The sequence below is a fragment of the Pseudorca crassidens genome, chromosome 3 (assembly GCF_039906515.1).
Source record: "Pseudorca crassidens isolate mPseCra1 chromosome 3, mPseCra1.hap1, whole genome shotgun sequence".
Lineage (NCBI taxonomy): Eukaryota > Metazoa > Chordata > Mammalia > Artiodactyla > Delphinidae > Pseudorca > Pseudorca crassidens.
Genome location: NC_090298.1, coordinates 84,293,967 through 84,309,374, shown reverse-complemented (window position 1 = coordinate 84,309,374; position 15,408 = coordinate 84,293,967). Strand labels below are relative to the sequence as shown.

The 15,408-nt window shown below is 36.6% G+C and overlaps 1 long non-coding RNA gene across 1 annotated transcript in view; it reads right to left on the bottom strand.

Moving 5' to 3' along the window:
- The window catches only part of LOC137221540 (uncharacterized), a 223,100-nt gene that overhangs the window by 20,686 nt on the left and 187,006 nt on the right, over positions 1 to 15,408 (bottom strand). Inside the window, exon 2 of the long non-coding RNA XR_010942057.1 lies at positions 13,778 to 13,850. This is a non-coding gene — a long non-coding RNA (uncharacterized lncRNA). The remainder of the gene's footprint in view (positions 1 to 13,777; positions 13,851 to 15,408) is intronic.

Genomic DNA, 15,408 nt, shown 5'->3' with positions numbered 1-15,408 from the left:
GACCCCAAAAACAGTAAGTTAAGCAAAATGAGAAGAGAGAGAAACACACAGCAGATGAAGGAGCAATATAAAAAACCCACCAGACCAAACAAATGAAGAGGAAATAGGCAGTCTACCTGAAAAAGAATTCAGAGTAATGATAGTAAAGATGATCCAAAATCTTGGCAATGGAATGGAGAAAATACAAGAACGTTTAACAAGGACCTAGAAGAACTAAAGAGCAAACAAACAATGATAAACAACACAATAAATGAAACTAAAAATTCTCTAGAAGGAATCAATAGCAGAATAACTGAGGCAGAAGAACGGATACGTGACCTGGAAGATAAAAGAGTGGAAATAACTACTGCAGAGCAGAATAAAGAAAAAAGAATGAAAAGAATTGAGGACATTCTTAGAGACCTCTGGGACAACATTAAACGCACCAACATTCGAATAATAGGGGTCCCAGAAGAAGAAAACATAAAGAAAGGGACTGAGAAAATATTTGAAGAGATTATAGTTGAAAACTTCCCTAATATGGGAAAGGAAATAGTTAATCAAGTCCAGGAAGCGCAGAGAGTCCGATACAGGATAAATCCAAGGAGAAACATGCCAAGACCATAATAATCAAACTATCAAAAATTTAATACAAAGACAAAATATTAAAAGCAGCAAGGAAAAAACAACAAATAACATACAAGGGAATCCCCATAATGTTAACAGCTCATATTTCAGAAGAAACTCTGCATGTCAGATGGAGTGGCAGGACATATTTAAAGTGATTAAAGGGAAAAACCTACAACCAAGATTACTCTACCCAGCAAGAATCTCATTCAGATTTGACAGAGAAATTAAAACCTTTAAAAACAAGCAAAAGCTAACAGAATTCAGCACCACAAAACCAGCTTTACAACAAAGGCTAAAGGAACTTCTCTACGCAGGAAACAAAAGAAAGAAAAAGACCTACAACAACAAACCCAGAACAATTAAGAAAATGGTAATAGGAACATACATATCCATAATTACGTTAAATGTAAATGGATTAAATGCTCCCACCAAAAGACACAGACTGGCTGAATGGATACAAAAACAAGACACATATATATGCTGTCTGTAAGAGACCCACTGCAGACCTAGAGACACATACACACTGAAGGTGAGGGGATGGAAAAAGATATTCCATGCAAATGGAATTCAAAAGAAAGCTGGAGTAGCAATTCTCATATCAGACAAAATAAACTAAAATAAAGACTATTACAAGAGATAAGGAGGGACACTACATAATGATCAAGGGATCAATCCAAGAAGAAGATATAACAATTGTAAATATTTATGCACCCAACATAGGAGCACCTCAATACATAAGGCAAAGGCTAACAGCCATAAAAGGGGAAATCGACAGTCACACAATCATAGTAGGGGACTTTAACACCCCACTTTCACCAATGGACCGATCATCCAAAATGAAAATAAATAAAGAAACACAAGCTTTAAATGATACATTAAACAAAATGGACTTAATTGATATTTATAGGACATCCCATCCAAAACAACAGAAAACACTTTCTTCTCAAGTGCTCATGGAACATTCTCCAGGATAGGCCATATCTTGGGTCACAAATCAAGCCTTGGTAAATTTAAGAAAATTGAAATTGTATCAACTATCTTTTCCTACCATAACGCTATGAGACTAGATACGTTACAGGAAAAAATCTGTAAAAAATACAAGCACATGGAGGAAAACAATACACGACTTGATAACCAAGAGGTCATTGAAGAAACCAAAGAGGAAATCAAAAAAAAACCTAGAAAAAAAGGACAATGAAAACACAAGGACTCAAAAATCTATGGGATGCATCAAAAGCAGTTCTAAGATGGAAGTTTAGAGCAATACAAGCCTACATCAAAAAACATGAAACACCTCAAATAAACGACCTAACCTTAAACCTGAAGCAATTAGAGAAAGAAGAACAAAAAAACTCCAAAGTTATCAGAAGGAAAGAAATCATAAAGATCAGATCAGAAAAAAATGAAAAAGAAATGAAGGAAAGAATAGCAAAGATCAATAAAACTAAAAGCTGGTTCTTTGAGAAGATAAACAAAATTAATAAACCATTAGCCAGACACATCAAGAAAAAAGGGCAGAAGACTCAAATCAAGAGAATTAGAAATGAAAACAGAGAAGTAATAATTGATACTGCAGAAATACAAAGGATCATGAGAGATTACTACCAGCATCTATATGCCAATAAAATGGACAACCTGGAAGAAATGGACAAATTCTTAGAAAAGCACAACCTTCTGAGACTGAACCAGGAAGAAATAGAAAGTATAAACAGACCAATCACAAGCATTGAAATTGAGACTGTGATGAAAAATCTTCCAACAGGGCTCCCCTGGTGGCGCAGAGGTTGAGAGTCTGCCTGCTCATGCAGGGGACATGGGTTCATGCCCCAGTCCAGGAATCTCCCACATGCCGTGGAGCAGCTGGGCCCATGAGCCATGGCCGCTGAGCCTGCACGTCGGGAGCCTGTGCTCCGCAACGGGAGAGCCCACAGCAGTGAGAGGCCCGCATACCGCAAAAAAAAAAAACAAAACAAAACTTCCAACAAACAAAAGCCCAGGACCAGAGGCTTCACAGGCAAATTCTATCAAACATTTAGAGAAGAGCTAACACCTATCCTTCTCAAACTCTTCCAAAATATAGCAGAGCGAGGAACACTCCCAAACTCATTCTATGAGGCCACCATCAGCCTGATACCAAAACTAGACAAAGATGTCCCAGAAAAGAAAACTACAGGCCAATATCACTGATGAACATAGATGCAAAAATCCTCAACAAAATACTAGCCAACAGATTCCAACAGCACTTGAAAAGGATCATACACCACGATCAAGTGGAGTTTATCCCAGGCTGCAAGGATTCTTCAATGTACACAAATCAATCAATGTGATAAACCATATTACCAAATTGAAGGAGAAAATCCGTATGATCATCTTAATAGATTCAGAAAAAGCTTTTGACAAAATTCAACACCCATTTATGATAAAAACCCTCCAGAAAGTAGGCATAGAGGGAAATTTCCTCAACATAATAAAGGCCATATTTGACAAACCCACAGCCAACATTGTTCTCAATGGTGAAAAACTGCAACCATTTCCTCTAAGCTCAGGAACAAGACAAGGCTGTCCACTCTTACCACTATTATTCAATATAGTTTTGGAACTTTTAGCCACAGCAATCAGAGAAAAAAAGGAAATAAAAGGAATCCAAATTGGAAAAGAAGTACTAAAACTGTCAATGTTTGCAGATGACATGATACTATACATAGAGAATCCTAAATATGTCACCAGAAAACTACTACAGCTAATCAATGAATTTGGTAAAGTAGCAGGATACAAAATTAATGCACAGAAATCTCTGGCATTCCTATACACTAATGATGAATAATCTGAAAGAAAAATTGAGAAAACACTCCCATTTACCATTGCAACAAAAAGAATAAAATACCTAGGCATAAGCCTACCTACGGAGACAAAAGACCTCTATGCAGAAAACTATAAGACACTGATGAAAGAAATTAAAGATGATAAAAAGAGATCGAGAGATATACCATATTCTTGAACTGGAAGAATCAACATTGTGAAAATGACTATACTACCCAAAGCAATCTACAGATTCAGTGCAATTCTTGTCAAACTACCAATGGCATTTTTCACAGAACTAGAACAAAAAATTTCACAATTTGTATGGAAATACAAGAGACCCCAAATAGCCAAGGCAATCTTGAGAAAGAAAAACGAACCTGGAGGAATCAGGCTCCCAGACTTCAGACTATACTACAAAGCTACAGTAATCAAGACAGTATGGTACTGGCACAAAAACAGAAATGTAGATCAATGGAACAGGATAGAAAGCCCAGAGATAACCCCACGCACATATGGTCACCATATTTTTGATAAAGGAGGCAAGAACATACAATGGAGAAAAGACAGCCTCTTCAATAAGTGGTGCTGGGAAAACTGGACAGCTACATGTAAAAGAATGAAATTAGAACACTTCCTAACTCCATACACAAAAATAAACTCCAAATGGATTAAACACCTAAACGTAAGGCCAGACACTATAAAACTCTTAGAGGAAAACATAGGTAGAACATAACTCTATGACATAAGTCACAGCAAGACCCTTTTTGACCCACCTCCTAGCGAAATGGAAATAAAAATAAACAAATGGGACCTAATGAAACTTCAAAGCTTTTTCACAGCAAAGGAAACCATAAACAATATGAAAAGACAACCCTCAGAATGGGAGAAAATACTTGCAAATGGTGCAACCAACAAAGATTAATCTCCAAAATTTACAAGCAGCTCATGCACCTCAATATCAAAAAAACAAACAACCCAATCCAAAAATGGGCAGAAGACCTAAATAGACATTTCTCCAAAGAAGATATACAGATAGCCAACAAACACATGAAAGAATGCTCAACATCACTAAGCATTAGAGAAATGCAAATCAAAACTGCAATGAGGTATCACCTCACACCAGTCAGAATGGCTGTCATCAAAAAATCTACAAACCATAAATGCTAGACAGAGTGTGGAGAAAAGGGAACCCTCTTGCACGGTTGGTGGGAATGTAAATTGATACAGCCACTATGGAGAACAGTATGGAGTTTCCTTAAAAAACTATAAATAGAACTACCATATGACCCAGCAATCCCACTACTGGGCATATAACCTGAGAAAACCATAATTCAAAAACAGTCATGTACCACAATGTTTATGGCAGCTCTATTTACAATAGCCAGGACATGGAAGCAACCTAAGTGTCCATCGACAGTTGAATGGATAAAGAAGATGTGGCACATATATACAATGGAACATTACTCAGCCACAAAAAGAATCGAAATTGAGTTATTAGTAGTGAGGTGGATGGACCTAGAGTCTCTCATACAGAGTGACGTAAGTCAGAAAGAGGAAAACAAATACTGTATGCTAACGCATATACATGGAATCTTAAAAAAAAAAAAAATGGTTCTGAAGAACCTAGGGGCATGACAGGAATAAAGACGCAGATGCAGAGAATGGACTTCAGGACACAGGGAGGGGGAAGGGTAAGCTGGGACGAAGTGAGAGAGTGGCATGGATATATATACACTATCAAATGTAAAATAGATAGCTAGTGGGAAGCAACCGCATAGCACAGGTAGATCAGCTCGGTGCTTTGTGACCACCTAGAGGGGTGGGATAGGGAGGGTGGGAGGGAGACGCAAGAAGAAGGAGATATATTTACATGTACAGCTGATTCACTTTGTTATAAAGCAGAAACTAACACACCATTGTAAAGCAATTATACTCCAATAAAGATGTTAAAAAAAAAAAGATATGTGGTCTACCAATATGATTGAAGTATGCATCAGACTTGATTATTGTGTTCATAGATTGACATTCGTCTTTGAAAGACAAGGATTTGGAAATAAAAGACAAGGATTGTCAATGGGCCTTGGAATTTTAAGTTAAATTTTTTTTCCCTACTATATACATAGCATTTCTCTATTGATTGGATTAACCACAATGAACATGGTACTACTTTATAATCATAAGTAATAATACATTTCATCTATGAGCTATTACCCCTTGTTTTTTGTGTGTTTTTGACCTTCTCCCCCAGACTTAAAATTATGTTCTTTCGATCCAAATTACATATATGTGCAATATTTTCAGTCCATGTGGTAAGCAGAATATTGCCTCCCCCAATGATATCCATATCCTAATCACCGAAAACTAGCACTATGTGACCTCACATTATGACAGGGATTTTCAAAATGTGATCAAGTTAAGGATCTTGAATTAGGGAGATTATTCTGGATTGTCTAGATATAACCAATGTAATCAAAAGAGTTCTTATCAGGGAAAGAGGGAGATAAGAAAGTCAGAAAAGGGGATATGACAATAGAAGATCAGAGAAAAGAGATAGAAAGAGAAAGGAGTGCAGCACTAAGATGGAAAGAAATTTCAAGATACTACCCTTCTGGCTTTGAAGATGAAGAAAGAGACTAAGAAGTGAGGAATGCAGGCCACCTCTATAAGCTAAAAAGACAAGGAAACAGATTCTCCCCTATAGCTTCCAGAAGGAGTGCAACCCTGCTGACACCTTGATTTTAGGATTTCTGACCTCATAACTATAAGATAATAGGTTTGTGTTGTTTTAAGCACCAAGTTTCTTGTAGTTTTGTTTTGTTTTGTTTTGTTTTGTTTTTTTGCGATACACGGGCCTCTCACTGTTGTGGCCTCTCCCGTTGCGGAGCACAGGCTCCGGACGCGCAGGCTCAGCGGCCATGGCTCACAGGCCTAGCTGCTCCGCGGCATGTGGGATCTTCCCGGACCGGGGCACGAACCTGTGTCCCCTGCATCGGCAGGCGGACTCGCAACCACTGTGCCACCAGGGAAGCCCTCTCGTAGTTTTTTACTGCAGCAACAGGACACTAACACAGTTCACAATATCAGATGCATAAAGATTATCTGATTTCTTCACATTCTTTAAATCAAATTAATTTTGACTATGTGTCCATCACTCAGCTAGGTCGTCATGAAAGTCAACATCTGTCATTCTTGTTCTCCCTGGCATCCCTCCCCACACAATGTTCATGGTGCCCTATTAGAACACTGACAACACCAAATGCTAGTGGGGATATGGAGAAACAGAAACTATCATACATTGCTGGTGAGAATGCAAAATGGTAAAGCCACTTTGGAAGAGAGTTTGGCAGTTTCTTACAAAACTAATCATACACTTACCATATAATCCATCAGTCACACTGCTTAATATTTCACCAAAGAAGTTGGAAACTTATGTCCACACAAAATGTGTACATGGATGTTTATAGCAGCTTTATTCACGATTACCAAAACTTAGAAGCAGCTAAGACGTCCTTCATTAGGTGATTGAATAGATAAACTGCATACATCCAGACAACGGAAAATTATTCAATGCTAGAAAGAAATGAGCTATCAAGCCCTGGAAAGACATGGAGGAACCTCAAATGTATATTACTAAGTGCAAAAAAACCTAAAAAAACTAATCTATATGATTCCAATTGTATGATATAAAAAAGGAGACAGTAAAAAGATCAATGGTTGCTGCGAGTTTGGATGGGAAGGGATGAATAGAAGGAGCACAGAGGATTTTTAGGGCAGTTAAAATACTCTGTATATAAACAAATAAATATTTTCAATAGGGTAATTTCTTTGATATATTACATTCTATTAGAGGATTTCCTGTTCAAAATGGCAGATTTTACATATATTTATGTTTACCTCCTTACAAAAATGATGGTAACAAGATAACAAAGAGTTTTAAACTAAAAGGAAAATAAAATGAGGCAGCAAAAGTGGGCAATATATGTCAACAAATGTTAGGATATGGAAAGGAAGTGAAAGAGTTGTAACATATTTAAGTGTGTGGAGAAAACTAAAATGTCAGCATATGCAGTGGGGCATAAAGCTAGCTATCCCACAAGTGAGATAAAGCTAGCTTTTGCTGAAGAATTCTGGATAGCCTCAGGGAAGCCTCTGCCAGTGGAGAATTTGGTGAGTGGTAGGCTAAAAGCAGAAGTACATATCAGAACAACCCTCCCCTCAGACAAACCTTCTCCTCAGGCCCAGGCGCCCTACTTCAGACAACCAAGCAACTACTCCCTTTGGAAAAAGATGGAGAGCTTTAGTCTTTAAAGAAGTTGACTACAGAGGATAAAAACACAGGGGAGGCAGGGTTGAGGAGAATAAAGTTAAATTCTATGTATTGAACAATGAGTTTCCAGCCCTCTCTCCCACCTAAACTCTCATTATGCTAGCAGTCAGATACTCTAGCAATAGAGTGATTTAATCTCTGGAGAAAAGAATCAGAGAAAAGGCCAACAAGACATTCAGGGGCCCCAGAATGAATCTTCTGAATCTCTGTTAGACCCACTCTGTACAAATAAAACCTACTCCACACACACCATAAATTTCCCCATCAGTTTTTAGTCCTCAGTCCTAAACTTGAATGGTTGCCAAGAACCAAGAGAGACTTGAAAAAAGCCTTCAACATGAAAAAGAGGCAGCAGATTAAAGGAACTTGGCAAAATAGAGAAAAACATTATCTGAGATATAAAAGAAGTTATTTCATCTTCAAAACAAAAAAAGGGTGCAGTTTTTTTAATGGGGTATACAGAGTAGGAAAAGAACATGAAAATATTAGAATAGCTGAAATATAAGTTTTAACAGAAAGTTTGGAAAGAGACATTTTTTAAAAAATCAAGAAAAGAGAGTGGGAAAATAGGAAAAAAAAGATAAGAAAACTAGAAAATCAGAGAAAGAAGTCAAATATTTACTTAGCAAGTGTTCTAAGTTTAAAGAAAAATAGGAAATACTATTAAAGAAATAATATTTCCCACAACAGAAGGTTAGTTACCACATTGAAAGGGACTACTGAATACCAAGCACAATGAATTGAAAAAGACCCACACTAAGGCACATTACCAAAAAGTTCTAAAACACTGGGTATAAAAAGCTTCTACAGAAAAAATTAAAAGAATATACAAAAAGGATCAGGATACAATATGACATAGCAATTCTCAGCAACAATAGGGAGAAATGCCATAAAAGTGTGAGGAAAACATTTCAGATTATAATTTTATAACCAACCAAACTATCAAGCAAGTCTGAGAGTAGAATAAAGATATTGTTAAACATGTAAGCATTACATTCTTTGCATGCTTTCCTAAAGTGTCCACTAAAATGAGGCAGATGACCAAGAAGGAGGAAAGCCTAAAATTCAGGAAACAGGAAACCAACAGAGATAAAGGGAATATTCACAATAATGGTAAAGAGAAGACCCAGGACAAGTTGTGCATCAGGCCTGAAGAACAACTAGTGAAATCTGGAACAAGTAATAAGGTATACAAGGGAGTTGAGGGTTAATGAATTGTCCAACCTGGTTGGAGTGGAGGTAGGGGCTACCATTTACATCATAGTCTGTGTAAATGCACACCTGGAGGTATGTAGCACAAGTCACCTTGTGCATGCAGTAAGCCTGGGAGGGCTCCAAGTAAGATATCTCCTGGTTAAAAAAAGAAAGAAATAGAACCTGATAAGATTATCTGGTATGTTTTACCATGTAGAAAAAGAGTACCCAGAGGTGTTTCACAGTCCCATGGAAGAGTTTGTAAGGAATTAGTGATATTTAGAGAGAAAGTTTCAAAGTGAGGCAATTTTCAACTCTAGGAAAACCAAAAACAAACCTACATTAATAGAAAGGTGAGCTACTTGACGTATCAGTTAACAGTATTTATATAATCATTAATACAAAGATTGAATATTAGTTTAATCAAATATTATGACATAACCTTGTGGGGAGAATTTTAAAAGAAAAAGAACATACGTGTACAAACCCATTTAATTTAGAAATATGAGGTGACTATTAGGAATAAAAAAGCTGAAAGAACTGAATGTAGTTTCTCTAAAAACAAGATTTGGCATGTGGTACAGAAGAAAATTCATTCTAAACTTTATTCTATAAACCCATTTAACTATTTTTAGCAAGTAGATATTATTATTACTTAGATTTTAAAAATACACTTGGAAAACATGAGTGTCAGACATTAAATGCCAACTGTTCCTGTTTTGATTGCAGATTGTGCGAGTATTATTTTAATCTGTTGATATTGCTTTCATGATGTGATCTGTGACATGGTACAAATTTGATCTAGTAGAGATTCATGATGAGGAAGCTATTTTTCTCAAATCCTAAATGTCTCTTTTATTTTGTCTTTGTCAGTTTCTTTTAGAAAAAAAATCAAAAATAAGTAGGGCTGATTACAGTTTATTAAGAACAGATGGATAATGTTCCCATTAGGAAGTGGATGAAATGGACAAAATTTTTTTCTCCCTTTTTATGTCCATCAACTGCAATAGACACTATAACAGGGAAATATGTATATTCATAATACATAGATTGAAAAAGCAAACATTCCTAGGCTATAGGTTCAAAATTGATAAGAAGTAATTTTATTTTCCTTCCAGGGACAATAGACAAATGACAAAGTAATCTTCATAGTTCTTAATGAGATCCCAAGGTAATCATGGTGGCAAAAGTGAAATAGTTGAAAAAAAAAAAAGTGAAATAGTTGAACATCTGAATTTACACTGTTTTTCCTAGAACCTTCTAGTTGTTTTTAAACGAAGAGTGTTGCATACAGAATACTGGACAACAGAGGAATAATGCATTTTTGCATTCTTGGGAACATAAAGATTTATTATCAAGAGTTCAGCACTGATTAATGATATCACAATGAATACCAAAAGGGAGCAAGGAGAGATTGTCACTAATTATAAAGTGTAGTCACATTTGTTTTAGTTTCTTGCTGAACATCCGAGGAACCAAAGTCATTACTTTATGAATGAAATATTGTATGCTATATATTAATAATAGGGCATCTGGAGCTCCCCAGTTCCCCTGGATTATCATCTATGCATACAATTTTGGAAGAGAATTGAGTGAATTGTTTAGGGCCTTGGAATACTTAAGAGTGATAGCATTGCCTAGGGCAAGACACTGGCCCTTCCAAGCCACAAGGTAATTGTGTAACTGGCAAATTCCCTCAGCTCTAACCTGAATTCCTCTCAATCCCAGAATTATTTTGCTCCCTGCCATCAATAAGCCAAGGAGTAATTTCATTATGAATATGTATTAATTTCTGTCTTCCATGTGACTCATTTTTTGGTGCATTAAATCATATACCTAAATTTCATCAATTAATTTTATCTACCAGAGTGTTTCACTCTCTAATTCAAGGACATTGCATCACTCACAGCTAGCTGCAGGTTACAGACATTGCTAACAGCTAAACTTAAGAAGGATGGTTACATGCCTTTATCCAACAGCTGGTGCTAACATCAGTTTTCGTTTTAAGTGTCTGATATATGCAGCTTTGTTAGACAAGAACTTGAAATGAAATGAAATTTTGTGGAGTTAAAAGATATAACTGTGCTTCTAGCTCACATACCCTCAACTGGCTTTTTCATTAAGTTTTGAAAGTGTTCCTGCTTCACTTTATAGATGGTTGATCTACTACATTTTGTTTCTTTTTATACCTCTCTCTCTCTCTCACACACACACACACACACACACTCACACACTCACACACAATTTGTGATGACAGCATTATACAGATTTCCAGGAAGCTACTTCAAAATGTATATTTTCTAGCCCCAGGAAGGGTAAAATTTCAGAGCCCTGCATAAACTAATTCAGTAACTTTGTTTCGTAAATATAATAGAAAGGCATATGGGTAAACTACCACTTTTTGTGCTAAAATCTCTCCCAATGAAATAGCTTTAGAGAAATAAACTTATTAGCCACATATAATCACACAAAAAACAAGATTTCAGAGTTTTTAACCACGTGTGGTATAATATAATTACATGGCATGTCCTTAGGAAATAATCAGCAAAGAAATGAAATGATCACCCACTGACCAGAACTAGCGGAATTCTCTATAGGGTATCATGACATTGAGTATTGGTTGTTATAAATACTGGGACCTAGGTAATTTCCATGATCTCAATAGTCCTAATGGGGACACCAATAAAAAAAAAGCTGCTACTCTTTGCTAGTAAGGAAATCTCTGAGTTTGTGACAGTACTTGTGACAGAAATTGACATTCACCTTGAGTTCTTAATATTCTGCTGTCCCCATCCCCACCTAGTCCTAGAGAACTGCTCACCCTATGTCAAATCTGTTGCTGCCAACTTTTGTGCTCAGGCATAACTGGGATAGATGCATTGGATCATCTTCACCCCAGGCCATCTGAATACATTTGACAGTAGGATGTGACCCAGTACTTGAATCTGTCACTACTTTCTCCCTGCTACTTCCTTTATATATAGACAAGTACACTACCCTTTCTGTTTCAAGTACATTATGGCTGCAGAGGAGGAAACACACACGCACGCACGCGCGCACACACGCACACACACACAGTTTTATCATTCTGCTAATCCCAGACAGTAGAGAGTACTATGTGCAAATATATAAGCAAGCCCTGCCATCTGCCCAGCCAACTTCCCATTGTCCATCCCATTGGCTGTGGATTTAAGAGGTAGGTAGAAGGGTAAGTGGGCACTTAACCCACTTGCTCTTGTTCACTAATGAGATGATGAAAGAGAGGCTCCATAAGAGAGTCATGGTTACCGAGTAGAATAGATGACAGCCCATATGGCAGAATGTGAAGGACACCATAATTTGTGAGGGAACTAATACCTGCTGAAAGATAACTCACAGAATATCAGGCCACGAGGGAACCTTAAATTTAATCTGGTCAAACCCACCATCTGATAGTTTAATTCCTTCTGGAATTCCCTGTCAGTAGTTGTTTACAATTTTCTTAAAAATCTCCCATAAATTTGTAGGGGCTGAAATTGAAATACACCATGTTTAAGATTAATGAGAGGTATAGAAGTTGAGACGATAAATTCTATGGTAAAAGGAAAAAAGAGAAAAGGTAATTTAAGGTAGAAAGACCAACGAGTTCACTAGCTTCTGAGGGAGGCCTTATTCTCTGAAGATTCTAGTTGTTAGTTCAATTTGATACAAATTCGATCTCTTTGTTACTTCATTCTACACACATTACCAAATACCTAGTATTTGCTTGGATTTGGGAATACAGAAACAATCAATACATGGCTTCTTTCCCCTTTAAGGAGATTAGACTCTGGCTGAGACAAATGCTGCCTAAAAAATCATCTTGCAGTGTGAGTGATAAGTGCTAAAACAAAGTACTTACTTTTACAGGACTAAAACTAAGGGAGTTCCCGGCAGGGATGATTACACAGAGGAGGTGAATATATGAGCTGGAATATTTGAAAAGGACTTTGCTAGTGGACAAAGCAGATAGATCAGGTGGGTGACAGCCTGATGGAATCCCAAACAGTGTGATCAGAGGCAAAAAGTCTACGACATGATTAGTACTTAGTCAGCAGTCAGATATGGCTGTAGCTTCAGATGTATGGGGAAAAGGTGGGGGAGGATGCTGGGAAGGTAGTAGAAGCTCCATTCAGAAGGAAGCTCCATTACACTAAGGAAATTCAACTTGATCAAGCAAAAAATCTTCTTCCTACTGAGGGGATCTGGGGATTCCAATGTTAAATAAGCAGTAAAACACAGTTACTTAGACCAAAGCATTTACAGTAGATAGGGTCTTATGTTAGTTACCTAGAACAGTGATTGGTCAGATAATTGAAAAAGTAGGAAATCAAGGAAAATGCACATAATATCTTAAATATTTCACTTTATGTGACAAATAAAACATAATAATTATCTAATACTTTTGATGTTGGACAAGGTCTTTTCTTAAGAAAGTATGGATCTGACTGTAATGTCCCATCTTCCTTCTTTCACTAGCCATACATATAAATCAAAATATATGTTCTTAGTGTCTTTCAAGCAACAATTTTTAAATGCTATCAAAAAACTCTACATTTTAATAACTTTTACTCCAATTGTTTATATTTAGCTTGCTCACACCTAATTTGACAGCGGACACAGTATTTTTAGCAATTCACCTTTATCAACCCTTTCCAGAGCATTCTAATTAGTTATCATGGAAACAACTTTTATCACACTCACACTGCATTAATTCATAGATTATCAAGTAAATTACATAATTATAATAATAATTGACACAATTGGTTTGGGAATACACTGTGGTAAGCATATAAGCCAACTGGTAGTAGAACTGTACAAACATACCAGGCAAGTAGAGCAGGTTAGCAGCCTGTTAGCCCTCCATGTTCAGCAAGTCCTGGGCAGAGGATCGCATGTTCTGTGAACAGAATGGTGAGTGTTAGCTATTTTTATGAATTGGTTAAGTGCACAAGGAAGAATACCGAATCTTCCTTGAAAATCATTTTCTTATCTCCCCTCCATATATATTTAGGTATTTCAAAGACCGGACCAGCCTTTTTAATCAAGTATTCACATTATGTTCCTGTCAGGAGAAATAATAATTTCAAAGATGTTATACTCTAGGAATTTTTCAGACATACTAGAAATGCCTCCTTAGATCCCTAAACATACAAGAAATGATATCAGAGTTTAGGTCGGAGGACTTGTTGTCCAAAGGAGTTCAAGGGAAAGTAACTGTCAGTTAAAAATTTTAAAAAAGCATTTATGTAGGATACAAGGCAGGCAATCAGATTTCTAGTGAGGCAGAGACACCTGCATAAAGACTTTGCCTCACTCCTGTGCCAAGCTATCTTTGAAGTCAAATTTACACCCCAAAGGACCACAGACTCATAAGGAAGGCTTAAGTATTGAAACCTTACACTTGATAAAGGCCAGAAAGTTGCCATGTATTCCAAATCCAACCCCAACCACAATGACAACTCTTCACAAGCTTAAAATGAACATCAGTGGAAGATTTCTGTGGCAAATATGACTTCATTATCCCACAAATATTCTCTCTAGGTAGGGCATAAAGAGTCCTAACCATGAAGAAGCTCTGTGACTTGTACGTTGGCGCATATCACTCTCAAAATAGTATGAAATAAGAAGAACCCATATTTCAGATTCTTTAGGATCCATAATGTAACTCTTCAAGCTTTGTTTATTTCTGAGTTATTATGGAAAGTGTTTCAATAGAATGTTATAAGATAACTAAGGTTTTTAAGCTCTTCTATGAGAAGACATAGTTCATTTAAAACTAACCTCGACATTTTTTAAAGGGTAATATAAGAGAAAGCAAAATATACACATATATTTAAATATATAATATATAAAACAGGTATTTTCACACCCCCATGCAAAGAATGCAAGAAAATTTAGGACAGCTAGTTTGTTGTGTATAAAATATGATTTTACCAAAAATAGCATTTTAAATCATTTGAAGCTATCAGATAAATTAATAATAATTCTTCACAAAGAAGTGTAGCTGAATTACAAGGGAAAAAAATTAAATTTGTGTCTCAGCATTCACTGTAGTTATTTTAATGATGGTTGTAAACTATACAATATATGGGAACTCATAAATAACAGTGCATACACATTTTAAACTGAGGTATACAAGCCCTGGCATTTACAACAAATGTCCATTGTCTGGTACACACAGAGTGAGTGTTCTTCTTTCTCCATGAATATGATGCCCTGATATAATATTACATATTTAACCTACCATAACACCTGAAACCAACAATAATCTATTAAAGATATAGAGAGACAAGGGGAAGATGGTGGAAGAGTAAGATGGAGAGATCACCTTCCTCCCCACAGATACACCAGAAATACATCTACACGTGGAACAACTCTTACAGAACACCTACTGAACACTGGCAGAAGACCTCAGACCTCCCAAAAGACAAGAAAGTCCCCACGTACCTGGGTAG